Raw genomic sequence first — 27,034 nt, 5'->3', positions numbered from 1 at the left:
TATAATAAATAAAACCATACCGCGTATTAAAAAAGGTCATTTGAGCTCTGCTCTTTAGATACTTTTAGTTTATGAGAGCTTCTTGCTTTGCTTTCACGGTCCATGGCAGCAGAAGCCCAGTGTGCTACCTGGTAACTTATAAGCATCTTTTCAAAATCAAATAATAGAAGGCCGTCAGACTACCTCATATTTGTTTCATTTTTTGTATATATTTGTCAGGGCTGCCTCAGATCTCAGCTCACAAAAGATCAACGCCAGGTTCTTCTTATATACAAGGACGTTTATTGCAGTTCATAGTAAGTTCCACAACCGAGGCGCGAAGCCCCCACGTCTGTTAACCTTAGACGGTAGAAGTCCCCTCTGAATCGGTCCCTCCCCTACACCAGTTTAATAAGCTAACGCTGCTCCACCTTTTTCTCTCTTTCCTTTTCCGCAGGGTCTTTCTGCCCGCCGGGGTTCCTCCCCTCCTGGATTCTCCTGAAGCGGAATCTCCAGACTGCTCCTCCCCCCTCCTGCGGGCTTTGGGACCTGGCTCCTCCTCCAGGCTCCCTGTTCTTCCGCGCGCCTCCTCATTTGAACTTGGCGCGCGCGCCCAACCTCTGACCTTCCTTTTGACAGTTATGCTACTCCCCTCACTGCCCTCCTCCTCTTCCGGGAGAACGGCTTGCTCTGATCTCTCCTCTTTCTCTGTCGCCGGAGCTGCTCCCTCTGACACACTGGAACCTCCCCCCCCCTTCGCTGCGCTCTGGTGGGGAGGCTGGCCCTGATTCCCAGCTGCCGCTTTGGGGTCCCCTGCTGGCCCCCTGCTCCTGACACTTTCCCCCTGGGGCTCCCTTTGCCCTTACCACAGGCGCCCCCTTCTGGGAATCCTCTGATTCGCTGGAGAGACTCATGGAATCCCTTGCGTCATTGCTATCCTCTTCCTCGCTGTCCTGGGATTCCTCTCCATCGCTCTCCATTTCCTGCCTTCCCTGTGCCTCTGTCCCTGTACCCCTGACAATATTTTTTAAAATACCTCTTAACAAAATTTTGTGCATTCATTAGGACCCAGGCAGATTTCCCCTAAAATATTTGAATGGTATCAGAACAGGGCATGTTTTGTTTTACACATATGTGAAACCTGAACCAGAAAGAATTTGGTCTTCAGCCCATCACTAAACCTATACTGAGGAAGGTAATTGCTATTCCCACCTGCTTAAACTTGTGATGCCACACAACAGCACTTCCATTGATGGTAAATTGTTTTCCTTCAGTAGCCTGTGGGTTCAGCCTTCCCACACGGACTTTATGGATGGACTCATTGGGGAATGTGATGGTGTTAATGACATCATATCCAGTTGCCAATTCTCCATTTGCATCAAAAAATATTTCTTCCCCAGCATTATTGTTAAAACGGATGTGTTTTAGGAAGGAGTGAAGCTAGATCGGAAAATGAAAGGACATGAATCGAGGCACATGGTGGGAAATTCAGGGTGTGGCTTCCCTGAAATTTCTTCTCTTGTGCCATTGAAGTGCAACTCTTTTCTCCTCTTTATTGCAGTGGTACCTCGGAAGTTGAACGGAATCCATTCCGGAAGTCCGTTCAACTTCCAAAATGTTTGGAAACCAAGGCACGGCTTCTGATTGGCTGCAGGAAGCTGCAGAAGCCACGTCGGACATTCAGGTTCCAAAGAACATTCGCAAACTGGAACACTCACTTCCAGTTTTCGATTGTTCGGGAGCCAAAAGGTTTGACTCGCAAGGCATTCTGGATCATTTTTCTGGCTCCTGCCCAAGACCAAACCACAGGGGTATTTACTTGTTAGTAAAGAAATGAACTTTTATTATAGTATTCTAAAGATACAAACTCAGCGGCTAGTCCAGGTGTTCTTATAAGGCAAAGGAATAAGAACAACAAACAGTAGGAAGAGTATGAGAGCAAAGGCCATGGTTCATGGTTCTAAACAGTGGTGGAGAAGCTCAGTTACTCACAAGATTCATTCCTCAGAGATAGCCCTGAGACTGCTAATCTCAGAGTTGTGGTTTCAAGCCCCATGTTAGGCAACGTTCAAAACTCTTGCAAGAAAAAGCCCACCCTAATGTAAAATGGTAATTCAAGGTGAGCTATATAAACAAAATCTGACCCCTAAGAAATTCAATAAATTTCTGCACAGAAATAAAGAACTAGAACGGAAATCCAGCTAATGAAAGGCATTTCTTTCCAAGGATTACAATAAAGATGGACATGAGAATCCTACCTGCCATGGATAAATATTCAAAAGGTTCCATGTGGCACCAACTCCCTTTGCCTTCTTCTTAGCTCTTGATGAAAACATTCTATGGAGAGCATGTGCTACAGCATAAACTGCATTGTAGATACTGTAGCTCTGGCCAGACATCCCCATTTCAAACACAGCTCCAGGGAGGCTCCTCAACTTCTCCTTTCCTGTACAGTTTGCAGTGTGTGCATAAAGTTTAAATATGGGGAAGGAGCACCGAAATGCATAGGCCCAGAACCAATATATGTAATAAAGTGTGGATTCATTAGGATTTAAAGTCTCAACAAAATCTTCATATTCTGGCACATCATTAGCATGGAGTGAAAAGGATAAGGTGCCATTGAAGGATTTTAGTGGGAATATCTCTCTGGGATACACAGATACAAAATCCCACTGTGCCATTATAATCCAAACCTTCTCTTTTGGTTTCATTTCAACTTTTTCATGTGAATAGAGTGTCATTCGTAAGAACGCCATAGATCGTGAATCCCCATGAACAACAACCACACTGGCGTCCATTGTTTCTAGAATATTGCCTATTCTTTCCACCATTTCCATTATTTGCATTCTTCCACCCCAGAGCATCTTCAGTGTTGAAATAATTTCCTTATAAGCAATACAAATATTGTTCAGCAGCAGTTGAGGAGTCAGAGTCCTCAACAGCGATTCTCCACTGTCATCATCTGAAACAATAAGGCCAATCCAGGTCCACCCAAAATACTGAAGCAACTGAACAATCCCAGCATACTGAGGAATTTCATTTGGCATCATTCGATAGACAGAAGGGAACTGTGTTTTATCGCTCAGTGCAGGGTCAAAGGAGCCATAAGAGAGCTAAGGAGAATGACCACGATCTTTTTAGGCCTAACAACAATGGCAGGATAGAAGATTACGTTCATTTCAAATACTGCAAAGGTTATAAACTCTCCACTACAAAGCTCTGAGGAGGATTACTGGTAGGTAAAAAAGCAACAACATGAATCAGAGGCATAAACTTTTTTAAAAAGGGGGGACTGTGGGGGGATTTGGGGGGTGTAAGAATTAATGGAGGAAAAGGATGAGCTTCCATATTTTGTGCCCATAATACTACTTTTGATTTGGAGTGCAGATGCAGAAATGAGTTAATAACGTGTGAGAGAATGAATGACTGCAGGTTCGAGTAAGAAAACAATGGCACACAATTTTACATATACAGTGGTACCTTGGTTTTTGAACATAATCCGTTCCGGAAGACCGTTCAGCTTCCGAAATGTTTGAAAACCAAAGTTCAAAGGGCAGCCTGCAATTTCAATTGAGAATTATTTTTTTTAAATGCAGCAGAAGCCGTTCTACTTCCGAGGCGCATTCGAAAACAGAAGCAATTACTTCTGGGTTTTTGGCATTCGAAAAACGAAACGTTCGGCTTCTGAGACGCTCGAAAACCAAGGTACTGCTGTACACTTTTATACTGTGCACCTTTCAATGACAAATTTCCCATCTTCAGGGGTGGGGGAAGGTCAAGCAAACTTGACTTCTTGAAAAAAAATGAAACAAACCTGACTATTTATTGCCCACATTCCCCAGATGAAGACTCAAGAGACCATACGCAGGCATAGGTTACATCTATTCAATGAAACTTGATGATGCACATGAAACGGTGCAAAAATGGTATAGTTTGGGCAGAGAAACTGAGGAAAGGCCTCCTGTCTCTGACCCTGGGCAAACCCAGCCTAACACAGCTCCATCACAATCAAGAATGTGATGGGAGGCAAATCTCCATAGGTAATTGGTGGGTATCAAGCTCCATATGAATCTTAAGTTGCACACCCATATACCCACAACCAGCACTCAGCTGGGAGCACATGCCAGCCCCCCAAATACCAGACCAAAAATCCTCCCCAGTTTGTCAGCAATAGAAGATAGTTCTATTGCCCTTCACCCGAGAGTGCCCTTTGGCGCTTCACTAGCACTCATCCCATCCTAATATACTTAACTCTCTTGGCTTAATGGTGAGGCCTTCTAGTCTTTTCTCTTCTAGAATCAATATACAGCACCCAGGTTCCAAATTGACAGACCCACCTATGGCATCTTGTAGATATTTAAGATGTGGGGCATCTCCTTGGAGTTAAGAGACGCAAGCCCACCAATGATGGCCATTAGCTTGTATGCCTTGACACAGATGTAGTTAAGGGGGCTGCTCCATCTTTTGAAAAGGAGGTCCATAGTCCCAGTACAGGATCCTATTTCATTGTCAGCATTGTTAGCGAAGATGGAAGACAGTGTTGTGTTGGGTAAGAGGTGGGCATTCTTGTTGATCTCATTCATGGCAAATGTAAAGGCAAGGACTTGGTGGTAGTAATTTGGCAATGGACTGCAATGACATTTAAATGCCAGTATACAGTAGTCAAAAGTACATTGATTTAATATACATGCAGTAGACCTATATAAGCTTATAAGCTATTCTTGAAACACTAGGCATGGACTCGATGGCCCTTGTGGTCTCTTCCAACTCTATGATTCTATGATTCTAAGTAGAAGGAAATATCTACATAGCTTTTTAAAGATTGTTGGCTCATTATGTTTCTTTGTCATCTTTCGCTTCCTACAAAGCTTTCGTTATCTAACTAAAGCAATTTGCTCTTTGAGGACCGTTTTATTACTTGTGCTTCTCCGATACCAACTCAATCTCTCCCTAAATATGTACGTATGAATCAACCTATTTTTAAACAAGTGAATGGATAAAGACTCACATACTTTGCCCCACTTTCTGCTGCTAAAGAAGTTCAGGCTATCCATTTTTAGGTTTCTTCCATTCTAAACAGAGATGGTAAACCATTGTCTGGGCTTTATAGTTTCAGATTACAGGTGAATCTTTACCTGATTGAGGAAAATCCCTCAGCCAGCACATCAATCAGAAGAACTGTGGTCTAGCTGTCTCCTGAACATTCTTTTTTTTAAAAAAAATTAAGCATTTTCCATCAGCTGGTCATCTCCCCCCAGGTTGTACGTTTTGAACTGCCTTATTTTCATGATCAAGGTGTCTCCCCTGCCAGGTAAGTATGAACTGCCTTATTTTCAAGGATGTTAATATTGGAGTTCCATGCAGGGAATAACAGCAACAACAAAGGAAAGCCCCGTGTTGCAGAAACTAGGCTTTTATTAAATTGGACTACTTTGAATCATAAAAGCTTCACGTACTAGGAAGACTTTTCCGGAGCTGGAGATGTATTATATGAGATTCCATCAAAAGAATGAATTAAAAAAGAAACAAATTCACCAATGAAAATACTGTCTGGAATTACAAAGTCATTTTTAACCTTTGGCTGCCAACCAAATCTGTTCTTTGCGTTCTTGCTGACAATCTGAGGCAGCTCCAGCAACAAAAGAAGCAGCAGCAATGATGTCCAATTGGCTACCGACAGATCTCTTCCCCAGTTCAAAACATTCATTTTAACAGATACACAGAATTCCTAAGCCACATAGAACTCCCAAACAACACTCAACTCTCCCAGGAGTTAAATTTACATAGCTGTTTCACTGATTCCAATCTGGAGTGTCAAAATTCTGTTTAACAGGACCCTTCCAAAGAACTGTGTAAAATATTTTTTTCTGAAACACATCTTTATAGATGGAGAGGACAATTTCAGCACATGGATCATCTGTTTCTGTTTTTCTGATAGCACGAAATATCACTACAATTACATGAGGATCGTGATTACGGTGGTTACAGGATAATCACAAAAATAATCACCACTTTCTCCAATATAATCAGCTCTCAGCAAAGTTAAGAAAAACTTCTTTGCAGCCCCAGTCACAGCACACTGTGTGGAAGCTATAGCTAAGGTGTAAATGAACAAACTTGACAAGACAACGATCATTATATATCTAAAAAATTATACAGCTTATAAAAGTACAAGCTGAAACTTGGCATATACGATGTACCTGAAGAGACCTATGAAACTGCCAAATTCTAAACCAATCAAATGATAATTGCCAAAGCAAGTTAAATAGTGCTTCTGCCTGTCGTGGGAGAGTAGAATATTGAAGGCTTCATTATTCATGGGATGGAGGAAGTATTCTCAAACCTGAACCTCAATTGACCACAAGAATACACTCATTCTGCTGAAGCAATGGCCCTGTTAGGATATTTCCGTTCCACCTTAAAAGGGAGCAGGCTTTGTGAGTCACAGAGTCTGCGCATGTCCTATTCACAGGATGTTTATGTTTGCTGTTGCTTTCGATTTCTCTGTCTGTCGGAGAAGACTGACGCAGAACAGTCATGTCTTTCTTTTGTTCTGATCAACACTGAATAAAAGTCTGTAAATATGCTCTCCTGCTGTGCTTGGGGGCTACGATGGACTATATCTCCCTGGCAGTATCCCAACAGCTTACAGTCTCATACCACCTTCCCCAGATAGTAAAGATCCAAATGCACACACAACATAAAAATGTCCTGGCCTTTTGAGTGACTTCTATCTTGCCTTCCTCAGTGCAAGCTATAGACACCCCCCCCCCCTGAGTTTAGTCTGGTCACAATGCACTTGTAGGTCTCTCGGAGGCCAGAACCCCATGGCACCCTCTTACCCCCTTTTCAAGGCTATGGGGCTTGAGTCATAACAGGTTTAGTCTTTCTCACCCCTTATGGTCACATCTAGTGAATCAGCCCCATCATTTCCTCTCTCCAGAAGGTTGAGGTACTAAGGGAAGCCTCTTGGTTGGGCTTCCTGTCTACTACTGCTGGAAAACAAATAAACTTTAGATGAGGCAAGAGTTGGTTGTCCCTCAAACCTTTGTGCATTCCCCTAAGAGCCAGTCTCCCTTGAATGCTGCCTCTGAACTATTTAAGCTCAGCAGCTCCAAGAATTCTTCATTACTCTCAGGTGATACCAGCTTTTCCCTGCCCCAACCATTTTTTGGCTGGGATTACTAAATTGCAGCCCTGGCTCCTGAAGAGGCAGATTGTAGCCTTCTTAAATGGGCAGTCATGGCCACTCTGCCTGAGGTAATCCCATGAGAGCCTTCATAGCATTGAAAACCATCTCTTTATTCCAGTTTTTAAGAAAGTATACCCCATATTTCTTTCAAATTTTGGTGAAAACTGTTGATGTACTCTCTTTGGGCTTGTTGCAGAGCACACGCCTTCCTTGATTGATGTGGTTCAAAGGCTACTGTTTCCTGTCCCATTAAGTCTACAGAAAAGGAGTTCTAGAAGGAGTCACCTCCTGGATGAAATTTGCAGTGGCTAGTCTTTAAGTTATGAAAGATCACTCTGTAGGGCATGGTTACATGGGGCTCGCAAATATTTTGGGCCCACGGGTACGTTTGGAAACCAGGGAAACTGCCATGAGGAAACATATTCTACAGTCATGCCCCGCCCACTGCAATCTTCTTGTATCTCAACTCACACTGCAACCCCACAAATGCCCCACTCTACCACACACACACACACACACACACACACAAATCTATTCCAGTTTTTAATCTCATGCGTGTGTTTAATTTTAATCTTCATTTAACTGTAATGTTTTTCTTCATTTATTTTCAAATGTCATTGAATTATATGTTCTTCATTAAATAAATATGTAAAATTAAGTCATTCATATTTTATTTATATTTAGGATATATACTTTACAGAGCACATCTGAAAAACGGGGGTATAAATAAACTATGAGGTAAGAGAAGAGAAAACACAGCCAAACTAATGTGCTAAGTACTTTACAAATATAAATGTTGACATGGCACTATCTGTAGCATTTGATTCTAAAAGAGACAATGCATCATGGGAAACAGGTAAGGAAGAATTTACAAGAACAAAGGAGGAAGTCACTCAGATATCACACTCTTTTCCCTGGTGTTCAGCTCAGGTCTCAGCACCATTAATGTAGAATTTGGGAAGGAGGATGCAACTCAGCAACCTAGCACTAGAGGCCATGTGGATATAAGAAATATCCACATTCACCATATATTTCCCTGTGGTGGTTGGGCTCCTATTGAGAGTATTTGGTGAGCCAACATGACAGTGATGAGGGATTGAGGATTGAAGGGATGACAGTGGAAAAAGTTGTGTTGCAACTTTGGAATAAATGTGTTTTAATAAAATCCTTTAAAAAGAAGAATGGATGAATGGGACAATTTTCCTCCTTTCATTTTCAAATCCAAATTTCATGCATATTTTTCTGTGCATTTCTTATAACATAAAACATTTCTGCAAGCTATTCTCCTTTATAAAAACATTTTTGTGTTACTTCCACTAATATGTTGCCGCATAGTTTATTTACATGTTGATATTTATGTTTTGGTGTTATTATGAAGAGAATGTTTAAAAAATATTTTCTTTTTTTATTATTTGAAAATAATCCTACTTTCCACAGCATGTTCTCTAAAAATTATAAACAAGATACTGGGAAACCAGAGTACTACAAACCCAAACTACTTGGACATTTTGCATCTTGCTTTGTAGTTGGCAAACATAAAAGTAGAAAAGGCAATGTTTGTGGGCTTAGACTCATAAACCGGAAAAGATATCAGGAGAATGGTTAAGAAACAATTTAGAGGAAAGAAGGAAGAAATCACTCAGAAATGACCATTCTTTTTGCTTACTAATTGATCCCTGGTGTTCAGTTCAGGTTTCAGTACAATAATGTAGATTTTGGGGAGGAAGATGCAAACCAATAATCCAGCACTAGAGGCCAGGATAGAGAAAATCTCCACAGCCACCATGTATTTCCCCTTGGTGCTAAGGTAGGTGGGGACAAAGGATAACCAAACACTGCAGAAGACCAGCATGCTGAAAGTGATCATTTTGGCTTCATTAAAAGTATCAGGCAACTTCCGGGCCAAGAAAGCCACAGTGAAGCTGATGATGGCCAGGAGCCCCATGTAGCCCAGGACAGTATAAAACATCTGAGCTGATCCTTCATTGCACTGCACAATGATCTGGTCAGTCTGAGAGTGCATGTCAAACTCTGGGAAGGGAGGAAAGGTTGCCAACCACAGTGCACAGATGCCAGTTTGAATAAGAGTGCAAAGGATGATGACTGACACTGCCATTCTCTTCCCCACCCATTTCCTCATCCTGTTTCCTGGCTGGGTGGCCATGAAGGCCAGAACCACAGTGATGGTTTTTGCCAACACACAAGAAACAGCAAGACAGAAGACAATCCCAAACACTGTTTGACGGAGAAGGCAGGACACCTTCCCAGGCTGCCCAATGAATAGGAAGGAGCAGAGAAAGCAAAGCAACAGGGAAGTGAGGAGTGTGCAGGTGATGTTCCAGTTGTTGGCCTTGACAATGGGAGTCTCCTTGTGTTGAATGAAGATGCATATTATCAAGAGGGTGATCAGACAAATGAAAAGAGCAAATGAAGTCAGAAGTATTCCCAAGGGCTCTCTGTATGTTAGAAAGACTGGATGTTTAGGGATGCACTCGTTGTGGTTTTCATTTGGATACTGGTCCTCAGGGCACTTGTTGCAGTGGTCTGCATCTGAAAGTTATAAGGCTCATATTTTAAAAAATATACAGTGGTACCTCAGGTTACATATGCTTAAGGTTACATACGCTTCAGGTTACAGACTCTGCTAACCCAGAAATAGTGCTTCAGGTTAAGAACTTTGCTTCAGGATAAGAACAGAAATCGTGCTCCGGCGGCGCGGCAGCAGGCAGAGGCCCCATTAGCTAAAGTGGTGCTTCAGGTTAAGAACAGTTTCAGGTTAAGTACGGACCTCCGGAACAAATTAAGTACTTAACCCGAGGTACCACTGTATACATTAAATCTCTTAAACCATATTACTTGATACTGTGGCAAGAACTAGAGAAAGAATATAATTCTTTTATCTTGGAAGAACTGGTACGGTAATCATTATTTAGAACCATGCAGTAAAATAGATGGGTGCTAAGAACAGTGAACAACTCAATTCATTCGGGGTTTATAGTTAACAGCATTGTACATTCTACGCAAATACTGATGTAATGTGTTGTAACGTATCCAAATCATGAAATTTGGATAAATTCAAGGTACTGATACCGATGTAGAAACCCCTGGTGTACAGTTTGGGACCTAAAACATAATCTCACCTGTCCTGTGCACAAAACAGTCGTTCTCCTCCACAAGAGAGGACACCCTGCAATTACCATCTCATCCCTATGTCTTTTCTATACAATGTAAGAATCGATCCATTAGTGTGGCAGCACCTATCCATTGGAACTCCCAATACATTTCAGATTGGCATCATCTCTGTTATCACTTCAGCACCTTTCCCAAGCCTTCTAAGAGGAGATTTTTGTCCAAGTCAGTATCTGCATTGATTTTTTTAAAATGGTGTGTGTATAGATATAGATATATAAATATATGGCAGTTAAACCACTTTGAGATGCTTAATGAGATAATTTCTTTTCTGGTTTGCTAGAGAATAATTACATATATCTGATCACTATATAACTAAATACAAATACAGTTGTACCTCAGAAGTCAAACAGAATCTGTTCCAGAAGTCCGTTCAACTTCCAAACGTTCGACTTCCAAAACGTGGCTTCTGATTGGGTGCAGAAAGCTCCTGCAGCCAATCAGAAGCTGTGGAAGCCCCGTTGGATGTTCAGCTTTCCAAAGAATGTTCAAAAACTGGAACACTCATTTCCAGATTTCGATCGTTCGGGAGACAAAACGTTCGACTCCCAAGGCGTTTGGGAGCCAGGGTACGACTGTAGTAAAGTTTGTGAACAGACTCTAAAAATAATTATAACTGAAGGAATGTGTAAACTATCTCCAAAGTGTTATATCTAGAATGGCTCAATCACACATCAATATCATAATTTGAACACGCTCTTTGTGTGAATTTATTTTTGAAATATTTGGAATACCACCACCATTTAATGGTGCAATTTCTACTTACCTGTCAGGTTTGAAATCATTCCTTCAGAGCACTTAGGACAATCATAGCAACAAATCTGTTCCCCCTGTCGCGCAATCCTACTGTGGCCAGGATAGCAACTCTCAACACATACGGATTTTGGGATGACCTATTAATATCCAGATATAAAAGATTTGGGGTGTACATCAGCATTGGTGAACCTATGCCCCTCAAGCCTTATTAGAATCAGCAAGGGTTCTACTTTAGCTGCCAGAGGCATTTGTCTTAAACCTGCCCACATCTGATTTCACGCCAGGAATGGGGCAGATAAAGACAGGGTTGCAAAGAAAAGGACAACTGGGAGCCTCAAAATGTGTTCCCGGTTGTTTCCTTGTTAAGCACACTATTTCCTCCAAGAGTGATGGCACATCAGGAAGACCTGTCATTCACACAGGGGCATTCTTCATTTTAAAACTCTAGCCACTTTCAGGTAGCTGTACTTACTTTGCAAAAGAAAGCAGTTTGGCTTTCTAAAACTTTTAAAAGAAATTCTATGTTTTTGTTTTCTTGGATGTGTACAGGTAACTCCTAAAATACCTGCATGGGACAAGAATCAGGCAGGTGTTTTTGCACTCCCATGTGGATCCAGAATCAGGTTTTGTTTAATATTAGAGCCATCCCTAAACCTACAGTTCTGGAAAATAATAGTTACCCCCACCTGATCAAACTTGTGATTCCACATTATAGCACTTCCATTGATGGTGAACAGTTTTCTTTCAGGAGCTTGTGGGCTCACTCTTCCAACACGGACTTTATGGACAGACTGATTAGGGAAGGCGATTGTGTTGATGATATCATATCCAGCTGCCAATTCTCCATTTTTATCAAAAGCTATTTCTTCCCCAGCACTATTGTTGAAGTGGATGTGTTTCAGGTAGGAGTGAAGCTAGATTGGAGAAGGAAAGAATATGAAGAGCTTGGAGCGGTGGGAAATGGGATTTCCCTGGAAGTTGCTGTTTTCTTCTCAAATATCATACTCGAATTGCTATATGATTATAGGACAGATGGTATAAATGCTTCCCACCTTTCGGATGCAATCGGAAGATGAAATTCAATAGAGTTGCTATTTCCAGAATTAAACTATACTTTTTAAAAATTAGACTATTCACACCAGAACTTTAAACCATATCTATTATACAGCAGGTTTTACTTCCTCCAAAAGTCAAGAGAGAGAGAAGTTTGAGCTTTGCTTACATGGCATGTATCTGGCAAACTAACCTCACATGGTGGTCATGAAATTAAATACTGGGAGAGAAATCACCATTGTCCTCCTGGAAAATCTCCTGTGTGGGGAGTGGGTATCCATTGTGGGGTATTTGTGTGGGAGGGTTCAATGTTGATTATTGTGTGAGAGGTGTTCACTGGGAAGCAGGAAGTCACAGCGGCGTAGCGTGGGTTGTCAGCACCCGGGTCAAGGCAAGTAATTTGCGCCCCCTAACCCCTAACCTGCCGCCGCTGCCAGCTTCTTCTTGCTGCTGCCTGGTCTGGTCTGGTGTGGTTCTCTCCCGCGCTCAGCGCTGCGCTGGGTGGCTGCTGCACTGTCCCTCCCCCAGATAGTCCCTCTCTCTCTCTCCGCACCGCACGCCTGGCACCCACCCCCTCCACAGTGGGCAGCGACCCAGCGGCTCGGATCGGATTCGCACAGCCAGCACTGCAGTGAGAGAGAGTGAGTGAGCCAGGTAGGGGCAGAGAGCTGCGAGTGCGAGCGCGCGCCCCCAGATGTTGCGCCCGGTGCGGCCGCCCCCCCTGCACCCCCCACGCTACACCACTGGGAAGTCAGTGTAGTTTGCAGTGTTGAGGTATGTAGAAATATGAGTTTCAAAGATTTCCAAATGAACCTTGTGCCTAAAGAGGTTCACAAAATCTCATCTAAATTAGAACTACTACCTATAAACACCTGACAGGCTTTTTCATTGTACTTCTTTTGGCACCTGCGTTAAATATTTTCTGCATCCAGACATGTAGATATCACTGGATTTTTATCTTCTTTTGAATCTCTTAATAGTGGTTCTTAACTGTTTTAATAATTTTATATTTTTGTAAACTGCTTAGAGGTGTTTTTAGTTTATTTTTATTTTTTACATTAAGCAGTATATACATTTTGCTAAATAAATAAATCTAACCATTGCACCATACCAAAAAATTTCATAACTGAAGGTCATAAGCTTATGTCAAGGTATTAGACCCAAAGCTGCAATTTACAGAAGCTATAAAATGGATGGTGAAGAGTTGGAGAGGATATAAGAGCTGGAAGGGAACCAAGGGTCATCTAGTCCAACCCCCTGCAATGAAGGAATCCCGGCTAAAGCATCCATGACAGGAGCACACCTGTTATGTAATTTTGCATTGTTTCACACAGAGAAAGTCAGAGTTTGGAGTAGAGTTTTGCAGCGATGTGACATAGAAGTAAAGCAGCAAGTCGGAGAGAGAGTCAGAGCAATGATTGACAGCAATATTAGATTTCTGATTGAATCCAAGGTTGTGGCTTTGGGAGAAACAAGATCCTTTGAGTGTAAGGTTGCTGTGAACCCTTCCTTTGTAGGCTGTGTAAATAAACCATGCTTTTATACAAACCATGTATCATAAAGAAATGACACTCTCATTTCTAAAAGAAAACACAAACCCTGGGCAAATGCCTGGAACCCATGGAATCTTGCAGCACTCAAGGATTGGGGTGGCATGCAAGATACGCACACACACATAATTCAGAGTTCCTCAACTTCTTAATTAAATTTTAAATGCCAAGACTTTTTAAAAATTAAACAATCATTTACTATTAAAATATGTTTTCAGATATCCATTCATTTAAATAAATGTCTGTTTATTTAAAATGAATATCATAAATAGCATTTCACATGATTTTAAAGTGCCCTTTTGTGTGCATTCCCACCCAAAGAAAAATCACTTTAAAAGGTCCTTGGTGAAATGCTCTTACGCCCATTCTTTACAGTAGAGATGGACATGGTTATCCTACCTGCCATGGGTAAATATTTGAAAGATTCCACGCGTTTCCATTTCTCATTGCCTTCTGTTTAGATCTTGATGAAAACATGTCATGGAGAGCATGCGCAACGCCATAAACTGCATTGTAGATACTGTAGCTTTGACCAGACATCTGCATTTCAAACACAGTTTCAGGGAGGTTCTTCAGTCTCTCTTTCCCTGTACATATTCCTGGGGATAGTGAGTGAATGTACTGTAACTTGGGTAACGAACATTTAAATGCAGTGGTCCAGAAATAATGGATCAAATACAGCCTGGATCGATAGAGATTTAAAGTCTCAAGAAACTCTTCATATTCTGCCAATTTCTTACTGTGGAGTGCGAAGGACAAGGTGCCATTGAAGGATTTGGGTGTAAATAAGTCGCTATTGGACACAGATGCAAAATCCCACTCAGCTGTTATGACCCAAACCTTCTCTATTGGTTTCATTTTAATTTCATTTAGCAAAAGAACCCTTCGTAAACCCTCCATAGACCGTGAATCACCATGAACAAGAATCACATTGATTTCAGTTGATGAGAGAACAGAATTTATTCTTTCCAAATTCTTGTCCATCTGTATTCCGTGATTCCAATAATGCTTCAGTGTTGGAACAATTTCCTTAAAAGCAACACAAATCTTATTCTGGTGCAGCCAAGGAATGAAAGTGCTCAATAGTATTTCTCTGCTGTCATTATCAGAGACAAGAAGGCCAATCCAAGTCCATCCAAAATGCTGAAGCAACTGAACAATCCCAGCATACTGAGCACTCTCATTAGGGATCATTTGATAGACAGAAGGAAACTGTGTTCTGTCCCTCAAGGCAGGGTCAAAGGAGCCATAATTGAGCTAAGAACAATGATATTGGTCTTTTTAGATCTAACAACCAATTGAAAATACGTTCTTCAAAATTCAAAAAAAAAGGATAGAAAGTTGAATTCATTTTCTATTTGTCACTCCTAAAAAAAAACTTCACAATCAGGACAGAATTACTACTGGGCTAACTATATATTAAGCAAATAAGCAAAGACTCTTGGAAGGAAAAAGAGTTTGGATTTGAGAATTTGTAGAGAAATATAATGAGTCTCACCAATTTTGTGATTCGATTAATATTCATCTCCAAATTTCTCATTCATAACTCCTGTGTGGATTTCAGCATGAGCATAGATGCTATGAACCCTATGAGGGGGTGATTTGGAGGGAAGAAGTAGGAAGCAATTTAAGTGTGAGCTCACACCCACCCACAAACTATTACACACCTTACTGTAAATAATAATCTATCTATTATTACAACTCACTGAGGAGGCTCAGGCAAAAAGATTAGAAGAAGAAGACAAGAGAGCCAGTGTGGTGTAGTGGTTAAGAGCGGTAGTCTCGTAATCTGGGGAACCAGGTTCGCGTCTCCGCTCCTCCACATGCAGCTGCTGGGTGACCTTGGGCTAATCACACTTCTCTGAAGTCTCTCAGCCCTACTCACCTCACAGAGTGTTTGTTGTGGGAGAGGAAGGGAAAGGAGAATGTTAGCCGCTTTGAGACTCCTTAAGGGGAGTGAAAGGCGGGATATCAAATCCAAACTCTAAGTGTAACTTAAATGCTCCAGTTAAATCCAGAATTATTCTGGCCTCTGATGATTTTAACTGGTCTAACTACTCAAAGAGACTTTTGCTATAAAGGTGTGGTTTTCTTCCTGTTCTCTTGCATGGCTCAGTGGGGAGGGCTTCTGGACTTGCCTCTAAAATAATCAGTACACAACTCTCTGTCTACAGAGATAAACCATATCAAAAGTTCAGATTCACACACACAGCTCCAATCTATAAAGGCAGACAAACACACCTGTGGCATCTTGTACATATTTAAGATGTGAGGCATCTGCTTGGAATTATGGAAGGTGAGGCCACCTATGATAGCCATGAGTTTATCTGTCTTGCCGCAGAGGTAGTTAAGGGGACTCCCCTGACTTTTGAAAAGGACATCCATAGTCCCTGAACATTTTCCCATTTCATTATTAGCATTTTGAGCGAAGATGTACGAAAGTGTGGTGTTGGGTAAGAGGTGCGGATTCTTGTTGATCTCCTTCAGAGCAAACGTAAAGGCGAGGGCTTGGTGGTAGTAATTTGGCAATAGGCTGCAATGACATTTCAGAGCACAATTAGGGCTGCCACACAATAATTGGTTTAATCTACATACAATGGACATATTAGCCATCAATAGTGATTCCTGATATACCAGACATGGAGTTGCGAAGTATGGAATACCTTTATAACTCCTATGTATCTTTAATAATACCTTTCTTGTCAGTGTACAACCTGTGTACAAAGAAATTAAACGAGCCTCCCCCCAAAAAACACTCAGTCTCATTGCACGCTGTGTGCTTATTGCACAACACACCACCTCACAAGTCAATTGCGCTCTTTTATTTTCCGTTCAGCAGCCTAACGGCCCACAGATAGAAGCTATTTTTTAGCCTGTTGGTACAGTTGATTATATTTCTGTCTCCTGCCCAAGGGTAGAAAATTAAAGAGGTGGTGGCCAGGGTGTGAGTCATCCCTGAGACTCTTTTAAAGAGTATTTTTAAAGAGTATTCTGATCTCCTTAGGTTTCTTTGTCATATTTCATTCCCAGTCACAGAGCTGTGCAGTAGAAAATGCACTTACAGCTCAGTGAAAAAGCATTTGCTTGGCCTGGATAAGGTCCTAAGTTTCAACCCCCAACATTGAAAGGTAGGCTTGGGAATGTCTTCTTTCGGAAACCCTAAGCTCACTTTCAGGCAGTGTAGACAAAACAGTGTAGACAAAACAGTGTAGATCGACAGATGACTCAGGATATGTTCTCTTCCCATGTTCTCTTAGTTAAAGGTAAAGGGACCCCTGACCATTAGGTCCAGTCGTGGACAACTCTGGGGTTGCGGCGCTCATCTCGCTTTACTGGCCAAGGGAGCCGGCCTATGTTTCTATAAATTGCTCTATAAGACAATTGCTTCATTTGGAAGCAAAGAAGGAAGAAAACTGAGCAAGTAAAACACACACAACCCTTCCTGTGTGGCAGAATAATGGTATGGATGGTTTTGATCTCCTAAAACACATTTAGAATCATTTTAATAAATGGACTATAGTAGTAGCCTTACTACAAGGACTTATCTTTTTTTGGCCTCTTATGATTCCCATTTTCTCAAATTGTGGGAAATAGAACAATCAATAATTTTGAAATTTTCACTCACAGCTAGCCAATTGGAATTTTAATTTCACCTTTATTTCATTTTATTTGATTCAACATTTACTTACAAGGCACTCCTATATGGATTTGGATTTGCAGTATACAATATCTCATTAAAATTATGAACGATGAAAGATACAAATTCAGCAATGACAATATTATCTAGAATGCCAGAGACACCTTGAAACTTTGGCTGCCTACAACATCTGTTCTTCATATTCTTGCTGACAATCTGAGGTAGATGAAGCAGCAAAATGAGGAGCAGCAGTGATGTCCATCTCGCTACCAGCAAATCTTGCCACCACCTAAACATATTCACTGTGACAGATACAAAGAATAGGAATGTCTCCAAAGGCAGCATGCAATCTTTACAAAAGTTGATCGAACTTTGGTGTTTCACTAATTCCAATCTGGACTATCAAACATATTTGATAGAACTTTTCCAAATAGCTGTTTTTAAAAGGCTGCTTTGACCCTCATATTTAAAGCTGGAGAGCAGCATTTCATCAACTCCTGGTATGAACTCATCTGTGTTTCTGTCTTTCTAATTGCATTGTGCCCACACTACAATTACACAGGAATGTGTAGTTATAATAATTACAGGATCGAAAATTACTTTTTCCAAGATTCTCAGTAAAGTTAATGAAAACTTCTTTAGCTTCTTTTTTTTCCATTATCCGCTAATGAAATGATCAATGCTGGAATTCAGGGCATGTTGGGACAAGAGTTTCCTCCATAAGAAGTCTAAAATTTCTGCAGCTTATAAAAATGGAATCTATTAAGCTAATTACCTTAAATGTGGCACACGTGGTCTACCTGATAAGATCCATGAAAGTAAAGTGCCAAATTTAAAACCTATCTGATAATAATTTTCACCAATACAGCAAATAAAAGCATGCTAAAAATGAACAAATTACAGTGGTGCCCCGCAAGACGAATGCCTCGCAAGACGAAAAACTCGCTAGACGAAAGGGTTTTGCGGTTTTTGAGCTGCTTCGCAAGACGAATTTCCCTATGGGCTTGCTTCGCAAGATGAAAACGTCTTGCAAGTTTGTTTCCTTTTTCTTAACACCGTTAATACAGTTGCGACTTGACTTCGAGGAGCAACTCATAGAACGCGGTGTGGTAACCTTTTTTGAGGTTTTTGGTGATTTTTGAAGCTTTTTTATATATAAAATTTTTATTGGTTTTACAAAGTTTTGATAGACATAAACAAACAAACAAACACACAAACAAACATGTATAATTTCATATCCTTTTTTCCTTGAACCTTACTTCATCGACTTCCCCATACCTCCCCTTTCTACATCCCAATTTCAAAAGTTATTTCAGCAAATCCTAACAAAACTTAATTTTATCAAATTTTTCCCTTATTCTTTTCTTTTACTTAATCTTTTACAGCTGTAACCCCCATTTTTCCCTAGAACCTCGACATTTTAACATTCATTAATTTTGCAATATTTCTTAAGATAAATTTTGAATTTCTTCCAATCTTCTTCCGCCGTCTGAAGCTTTTCCAAAACTTTCCCGACACCGTGCTTCACAAGACGAAAAATTCGCTAGACAAAAAAACTCGCGGAATGAATTAATTTCGTCTTGCGAGGCACCACTGTATCATCTACCCACCCCCAGTTTTAAGAAAGCATATCTTCACCTGCTATATATTTTGGGAAATAAATATTTCTGTCCATGCATTCAGATGTTTATTGAGGTATTGTCACCAAACTTGGCATGAAGGTTCTCGAGATGGCAGAGCCATTTTTGTGTGTTATGTTTGGATACCATCAGATTCCATTTTGATTTTTTTTTTATAATGATATTGATTGAAAAAAGAATTTTTTTAAATTACAAAGAAAAAGGACAAAATTACAAAGAAAAAAAGAAAAACAGAAAAACAAAAACAAAAACAAAAAAACAAAACCATCACTTTCAAATTCTCCACTTTCTTTACCTTCTTTCCATGACCTCCTCCTCCTCCCATCTCTTGTATCTTGATTAATAATTATCACAGCAAACCCTTTCCATAATTCATAATATTCTGTCATTACAATACCTTACTCTATTTTCATCTAATCTTATAAAAAACCTTAAAACTTAAGACTTAAACCTTATTTTTACCAGCTTCTCATAACCATTACCTTTTTACCTAATTCTTTAAACATTTTTACAAAGAGCCAATTAATTTCATTTCAACATTTTTCCAACGTTCATAAAACATTACTGATGATAAAAAAGGAGAATAAAAACAATCAAATCTTCTTCCAGCGTCCCCTCCCCCCGGTCCCAGGATTGTCAGCCCTTTTTATCCCTTTAGTCTGGCACATTAACCTGGTGATCTTATATCCGAGGCCTTCAAATCTCTTCCATGTCCCTTCCGCAGCCCTTCTTCATCTTTTCCTTTCACTCGTGGGAGCTCCAGCTTGGTAGTGTTTTTAACCCTTTTCAACAAATCAGCCCCTTTCTCATAGTCCAGACTAGACTCCATGTGGTATTTTAAGACATGTTTCAAATTCCCTCCAAGATTGAAAGTCCCAACAGCTCCAAACTTCTGACGGCCCATTGCCAGACTTGGAAAGTCCAAACATCCCTGCATAGGGGGGTCAGTCCAACCCCCCATTTCCAAATCAATCCAAACTTTATCTTTCCAAATCTGGTTTTTTCCAAGTTCATTTGTCGAATCCAAAGGCTCGTTTTCCTGCTGGGCCAAAAGTCCCTCCATCTCTGGCGCCCAAGATTCTGCAACATCCTCTTCTATCATCTGCTCTGTCAGGACACACTCCTGTTTAAGTTCCTGGGTGGGCTCCATATAATTTCCCACTACTTGTTCAAATGTTCTGGTCGCATTAGTCATCAAATCCATCTTCTGACTTAACTGATCCAATAGGGCATTTATTTTAGAGAAAGCACCCAACAGTGCTTCTGATAACATTGTCCTACAAGGTCACAAGTCCTTTTCCCACGGTTGTAATCTGTGGCAGCTGCAAGCTCCCTAGAATTGGTTACAATTTCATAGTTCCCCTCTAGGGGGGAATTTCTGGTTGTTCTTTCTTTTACGGACAATAGCAACAAAGTTTCTTTTTTTTTAGATATTTTGTCAATATTAGTTCCTTTAAAATGCGAAAAGAAACAGTGGAATCACAATGTTACTCTTCTTTTAACTATCTATCAAAAACATTTGTCTCTGGTCAATGCGCTTCAAAACGTCAATTCTGACACCCCGCTCCAGGGTCAGGACGGTGGAAAGTTACTTTACTTTAAACTCACTTCTGCAGGTTTAAACAGTCCAAAAAAGATTGCCCTTCTTCTCCTGCTACCGAAGGGGGGGTTCACCGATTTTAAATGGTGAAAAACCAATCCTTTAAAAGTAATTTTCAAAGCTCTAGTTTACGTTGTCTTTGCTTTCTTCTGACTGCAAGAAAACGGAAGGCTGACTTCCTGTTTAGACCTTCCCGTTTCAGTGCCAAATTAAGGTAAAATTTTAAGTCCAATTCCTTTCTAAACGCCAGTTCTTATTTGAAGTCCAATTGTTCAGTATTTGAGTACTCACGGGTGATTACTTTAGATGCCAAATTGTCCCAGGAAAAAGGCAGTGCTCTCCGGCAACGGCTGTGCGGCTTCGCTCCACGGAAATAGCAGTTGACTCACAGCACCGCGCCACTTCCCCCTCTTCGCTTCGGAGCCCGTTAGTGGGTTCCTTTGTGGGTTGGGGGGGCGCTAAAGGCGCCCGCCGAGTCCCACGGTCACAGGCTTCATCCGCCTGTGATTTCTGAAAGGGTCCCCGCTTCGCCACAGCGGAAAAGACCCGTTTCGCGCGGAGCTGGTCCCTCCGGTTCAGAGGGAGTCTGCCATTGCCAATGGCGCCACCCCGGAAGTCCCATCAGATTCCATTTTGAATTACGCTAGCGAACAAAATTGTTCCAAAGTGTGCCAGTGTTGACACTTCTGAAATATTGTCCCCCAGTTTTACATGATGGTTCACAAGATGGAGCAGCACATTTTGGTCTATGTCTTGAAATGGTCAGAGACCATTTTGAGTTAAAATGGTGGACTGGACCATTCCAAACTGCACTGAATTGGACATCTCTCATTATAGTGTAGACCAGTTTAGCACGATAGCTCCTGAGATGGAGAAGTAGGGTTTACGTATCTTTTGAAACATTAACAGCTACTGCTTTGCCTAAGCCTGATGGAGGGGAGCCTTTAAAATAAATATTTTATGCTGTGATGCCTGGCCATATGGTTGAGCCAAATGAGCTTAGGATCCAGCCTAAACACAACCCCTCCCCCAAGATTGAATCATGCCCTTCTGGAGCACCCCTTTTTGAAATCTGAGCCCCAGCTGAGCCAAGCTGATCAAGTTAAACCAGTTTATCTTTGGCTAAACCAGGGTGGGAAGCTTAAAACTGGCTAAGCCCAGCTGAGTTGCAAATCAGCTGGCTAAGCCAGAGATCCACTTCATCTTTAAACTGCTCATTCGGCAATAGGTTGGTGCCTTTATCTGTTATTGTTAAATTGGCAAATAAAGCCATATGTTTAAAGTTAGTTCTGAAACGTATAATCCCACATAATACAGCAAAGCACCAACAGGAACAGCCCCCCATGGTTTTCATTCTTTCTCTTTCAGCACCATGAATGCAATTCACTTGTATAAAGACTGCAAAAAGCCAACAACCTGCCGTTACAAGCTATGGACCTCCTCTGCCTAAATAATTATTTTTGTGGACACCCATGACCACCCACTAATATCTTTATAGCTCTTAAAATTATCGTCACCTCACTCTGATGCTTTAACATTTTTCATATCCCAGAGCTCAACAATTTTGTAACTACTAAAGCCATGTGCTCTCTGAGGACCATCATTTCATTAGTGTGTTTCTGGAACCAGTGCAATCTTCTTTGATCCACTGAAGAATAAATAAATTTATGAAGCATCATTCCCCCTCCTTCCATATTTTGCCACTGGAAAATGCTTCATTATCCTTTTGTAGCTCTCTTCCTTCATGCCTCTTAAACCCATATCTGGGCTGTACCAATTCAGACTGTAGGTGGAGACTTACGTAACAGTAGAGAAGTAATATGGGGGTGGGGCAAAAGGGATTATAAAGCCAAATTCATTGGAATTGTACAGCCTGCTATATATTTTGTGGAACATAACTTCCCACTGTTTCTGTCCAAATGGCATGCTACGCTTGGGGTGATCAGAGATGGGCTACAACATTGGGGGACGACCACATTTGCTATCTGTTAAAAGGACAAGAGAACATGGGATGCAGATAGGACAGAATTTATAAGGGAATAAGTCACTCAGAAACCACAATCCTTTTTCTTGCAAGCTGATCCCGGGTGTTCATCTCAGGCCTCAGTACAATAATGTACAATTTGGGGAAGAAGATGCAGCCCAGCAAACCCACACTAGAGGCTAAAATGGAGAAGATCTCCACAGCCACCATGTATTTCCCTTTGGTGCTCAGATAAGTGGGGACAAAGGACAGCCAAACACTGCAGAAGACCAGCATGCTGAAGGTAATCAGCTTCGCTTCATTGAAAGTATCAGGCAACTTCCTGGCCAAGAAAGCCACAGTGAAGCTGATGATGGCCAGAAGCCCCATGTAGCCCAGGACAGTATAAAACATGTGGGAAGATCCTTCATGGCATTGAACAATGATCTGGTCACTCTGAGAGTGCATGTCAAACTCTGAGAAGGGAGGAGAGGTTGCCAACCACAGTACACAGATGCCAGTTTGAATAAGAGTGCAAAGGATGATGACTGACACTGCCAGCCTCTTCCCCACCCATTTCCTCATCCTGTTTCCTGGCTGGGTGGCCATGAAGGCCAGAACCACCGTGATGGTTTTAGCCAACACACAAGAAACAGCCAGGGAGAAGATGATTCCAAACATGGTTTGACGGAGAAGGCAGGTCACCTTCCCAGGCTCCCCAATGAATAAGAGGGAGCAGAGAAAGCAAAGCAACAGGGAAGTGAGGAGGGTGCAGGTGATGTTCCAGTTGTTGGCCTTGACAATGGGAGTCTCCTTATGTTGAATGAAGATCCACGTTATCAGAAGAGTAATCAGAGAAAGGGAAAGAACAAATGAAGTCAGAATTATTCCCAAGGGTTCACTGTATGATAGATAGATTATACGTTTAGGAATACAGTGATCTTTGTTCTTGCTTGGATGTTGATCCTCAGGACAGTTGTTGCAATGGTCTGCATCTGAAAATTATAAGTCTCAATTGTTAAAATTGTATGTGTACCCTCTGAACCAATATTGTCAGGGGTTCAGGAGCAGAGGCAAGGGCAAGGGAGGAAACAGAGAGCGAGGGGGAGGAGGCAGAAGAAAAGATGAGTGATGACGACGACCCGAGATCTCCGAGTCTTTCCAGTGAATCAGAAGATTCACAGAAAGGAGCACCAGTGGCCAGGGCAAGGGGGGAGCCTAGGGGGACACCCCAGGAAGATAGAGCCAGAGGGGACTCAGAGGGGAGCAGTTGGAAATCGGGACCAGCGTCACCGCCAGAGAGCAGGGAAGAGGAAGGGCGCCAGGGATCAAGCGCTGGCAGCTCACAACAGGGGGGAGGGCACGAGTCAGGAGTGGCCACACCTCCATCGGGGAGCGAAGAAACGGTCAGACGGAAGGTGGAAGGTTGGGCGCGCGCGACAAGTTCAAATGCACAGGAAGGTGGCGCAGTAGGCAGCCCGGAAAGGGAGCCAGGTCCTAAAGCCCGCCGAAAGGAGGGAGAAGAGTCAGGGGGGTCAGCGTCAGAGGAATCCCGGAAGGAAGAGACCCCGGGGGGCAGAGGGACCCAGAGAAGAACAGTCAGGCGGAAAAGGTGGAGCAAGGCTAGGATATTAAGTTGGTGTACAAGGGGCGGAGACTCAGATGGAGCTTCGCCGATCTAACCATTAGACGTAGGGTTGCACGCAGCAGCTTGAGAATGGAAACTGTAACTCAATAAAGACTTTTATTTAATGATCGCTGGCTAGCGTGATCCTCTGTGAGCTAGGATCTGGAAGCAACTCTGACAGTAAGCTCCATCACCTAAATTGTGGGCATCTACAGCCTCGCGGAGAGGAGAGAAAGCGGGTGCCTACTAGCGAGCTCACGAACGGCAGACAACATGACGGCCGAACAGCAGATAGTGGAACTCAGAGAAGCAGTGTCGCGCCTGAATGCCGAGGCTCTTGCATCCAGGAAGAGAGAGGAGGACGCAGCTGCCGCCTACAGGGATCTCCAGGTCAGGTTGGAAGTGCTTACGAAGCAAGGGCAACTAACACCCAAACCGGAGGGGATTGGGTTGGGGAGACGAACAGGCGGTTTGGTCTCTCACTTCGATGGGAATTTGCAACAGTACCCCAACTTTAGAGCAGATGTAATGTGTGCCCTGCAACTGCTGAACAAAGACTTTAGAGATGAGCAAGAGAAGGTGGGATTCATCATGTCCCATTTGCATGGAGATGCTAAAGCATGGCTGCGCAATTTGTGGAGAGATAAGGATCCGGCGCTCCAAAACGCGGATGCCTTTATTAAAGCGATGGATGGGTGCTTTTTGTCAAGCATTGACGTGGATCTTGCTCGGCAGCAGATACATGGACTGAAGCAAGGGAGGGCCAGCGTAAGGCAGTACCATGCCCGCTTTTTCGCTTTGGTCAGTGCTCTGGAATGGGACAGAGATTCGGCTCCTGTAAGAGACCTGTTTTGGGAGGGATTGCACGGCTCGGTTAAAGATGAAATTGCGAGGGGGGAGAGACCCCGGACCACGCAGGAGATCGTTCAGAGGGCGCTGGCGGTGGGGGTGCGGCTGGAAGGACGTCCGTGGAGCAGTGGCGAAGGGCGTGGAGGGCGCGAACCAGCCAGGGGCTCCTCCTTCCTTCCCAGAGAAGCAGCGCGTGCGCAATCCACGCCTCCGCCAGGAGGAGGAGCGGAACCTATGGAGGTTGGAGGTGCAAGGGCTCAGTCAGCAGCCAGAGCCCTAGCACCGGCAGCAGTGAAAGCGAAGCCTCCTAGAGGGAACAGGAAGTGTTACATCTGCGATGATCCACAGCATATGGCGAAAGAGTGTCCCCAGAGGCTCCACAAGCACACTGCAGCCTCAGCAATGGTAACTGCAGCAACGCAGCAAGGACAACCACAGCAGGGAAACGACGGAGTCTGGTTGGAAGAGGCACTGGGGCCCAGCCAGACGTGTCAGTGAAGCAGTCCCCAGAGATTTTACAGCCCATGGACCCCCTCCCGCCCAAACCGGTAGTGAGGCTCACCGCGTCGCTCCAGCTGCCCAATGGAATCACCATGGACGTGCCAATCACCATTGACTCCGGAAGCAATGCGGACTTTATAGGGCAGGACTTTGTCGACCGGCACGCTATACAGTTGCTGCCTGCCACGCTGCCCCTGCAGGTTGTCACGGTGGATGGCAGGGAGCTGCTAGGGGGGCAAGTGGTGAAGCAGACGCCACCAATGGTGATGCGACTTGGGAATCACAGGGAAATCATCAGCTTCAATGTCACTCAACTATCGGACACGCCCATTGTATTGGGCATGAGTTGGCTGGACAAGCACAGCCCGACGCTGGCTTGGTACCAGAGGCAGCTGACCTTCGGCTCTTCCTTTTGCGCTGAACACTGCATCGTGCCCAGGCAGGAAGGAGAGGAAGAGGAGTCACAGCTGCAGCTAGGCACGCTGCAAGCGGTTCCCCACAAGTACGCAGAATTTTTGGAGGTTTTCTGCGAGAAGGAGGCAGACAGGCTACCCCCCCACAGACCATATGACTGCAAAATTGACCTGCTGCCGGGGGCGGCGCTGCCCAAAGGGAAGCTGTATTCCATGTCTGAGGACGAACTGCAGGAACTCAAAGAGTTCATAGATCATAATTTGGAGCGCGGTTTCATCCGAGAGTCCAAGGCAGCGGGGGGCAGTCCGGTATTCTTTGTTAAGAAGAGGGACACGCCCCAAAAAAGACTTGTAGTGGACTTTCGCATCTTGAACAGTGTGACCAAGCCATCGGACTTCCCCATGCCCCGAATCGACGACCTCCTCGCAAAGGTACGGAAGGGCAGAGTGTTCACCAAGTTGGACCTGCGAGGGGCATACAACCTCATTCGCATGCGGGAGGGAGATGAGTGGAAGACAGCCATGTTCACGCCCCTGGGCACCTACGAATATAGAGTTATGCCTTTTGGATTGCAAAATGGCTCCCACGTTTTTCAAGCTTTCATGCATCACGTGTTGGCGGGGCTCCTCTACAAGACGTGCGTCTGTTTCTTGGATGACATCCTGATCTTTTCGGAATCGCAGCAGGAGCATGACAGACACGTCAAGGAAGTGCTGAGCAGGCTACAGCAACATAGGCTTTACGCCAAGCTGGAGAAGTGCCAATTCGACGTGACGGAGGTGGATTTCCTGGGCTACAAGTTGTCTGATAAAGGGCTCGCCATGGACAGCGCCAAGGTCCGAGCAGTGTTGGATTGGAAAAGCCCACGCAACCGGAAGGAGGTCCAACGGTTTGTTGGCTTCGCGAACTTCTATCGCAAGTTTATCAAAGGCTTTGCGATGCAGACAGCGGCCATCACGGACACGCTCAGCTCCAAGAAAAAGAAGTTCATCTGGACAGAGCAGGCGGAGCAGTCCTTTCAGGCACTCAAGCGTCTCTTCGCGTCGGAAGAGCAGCTGCTTCATGTCAACCCCAGCAGGCCGAT

Source organism: Podarcis pityusensis, assembly GCF_964106645.2.
Source record: "Podarcis pityusensis genome assembly, chromosome: 13".
NCBI lineage: Eukaryota > Metazoa > Chordata > Lepidosauria > Squamata > Lacertidae > Podarcis > Podarcis pityusensis.
The sequence above is the reverse complement of the archived record's forward strand: the minus strand, read 5'-3'. Positions refer to the sequence as shown.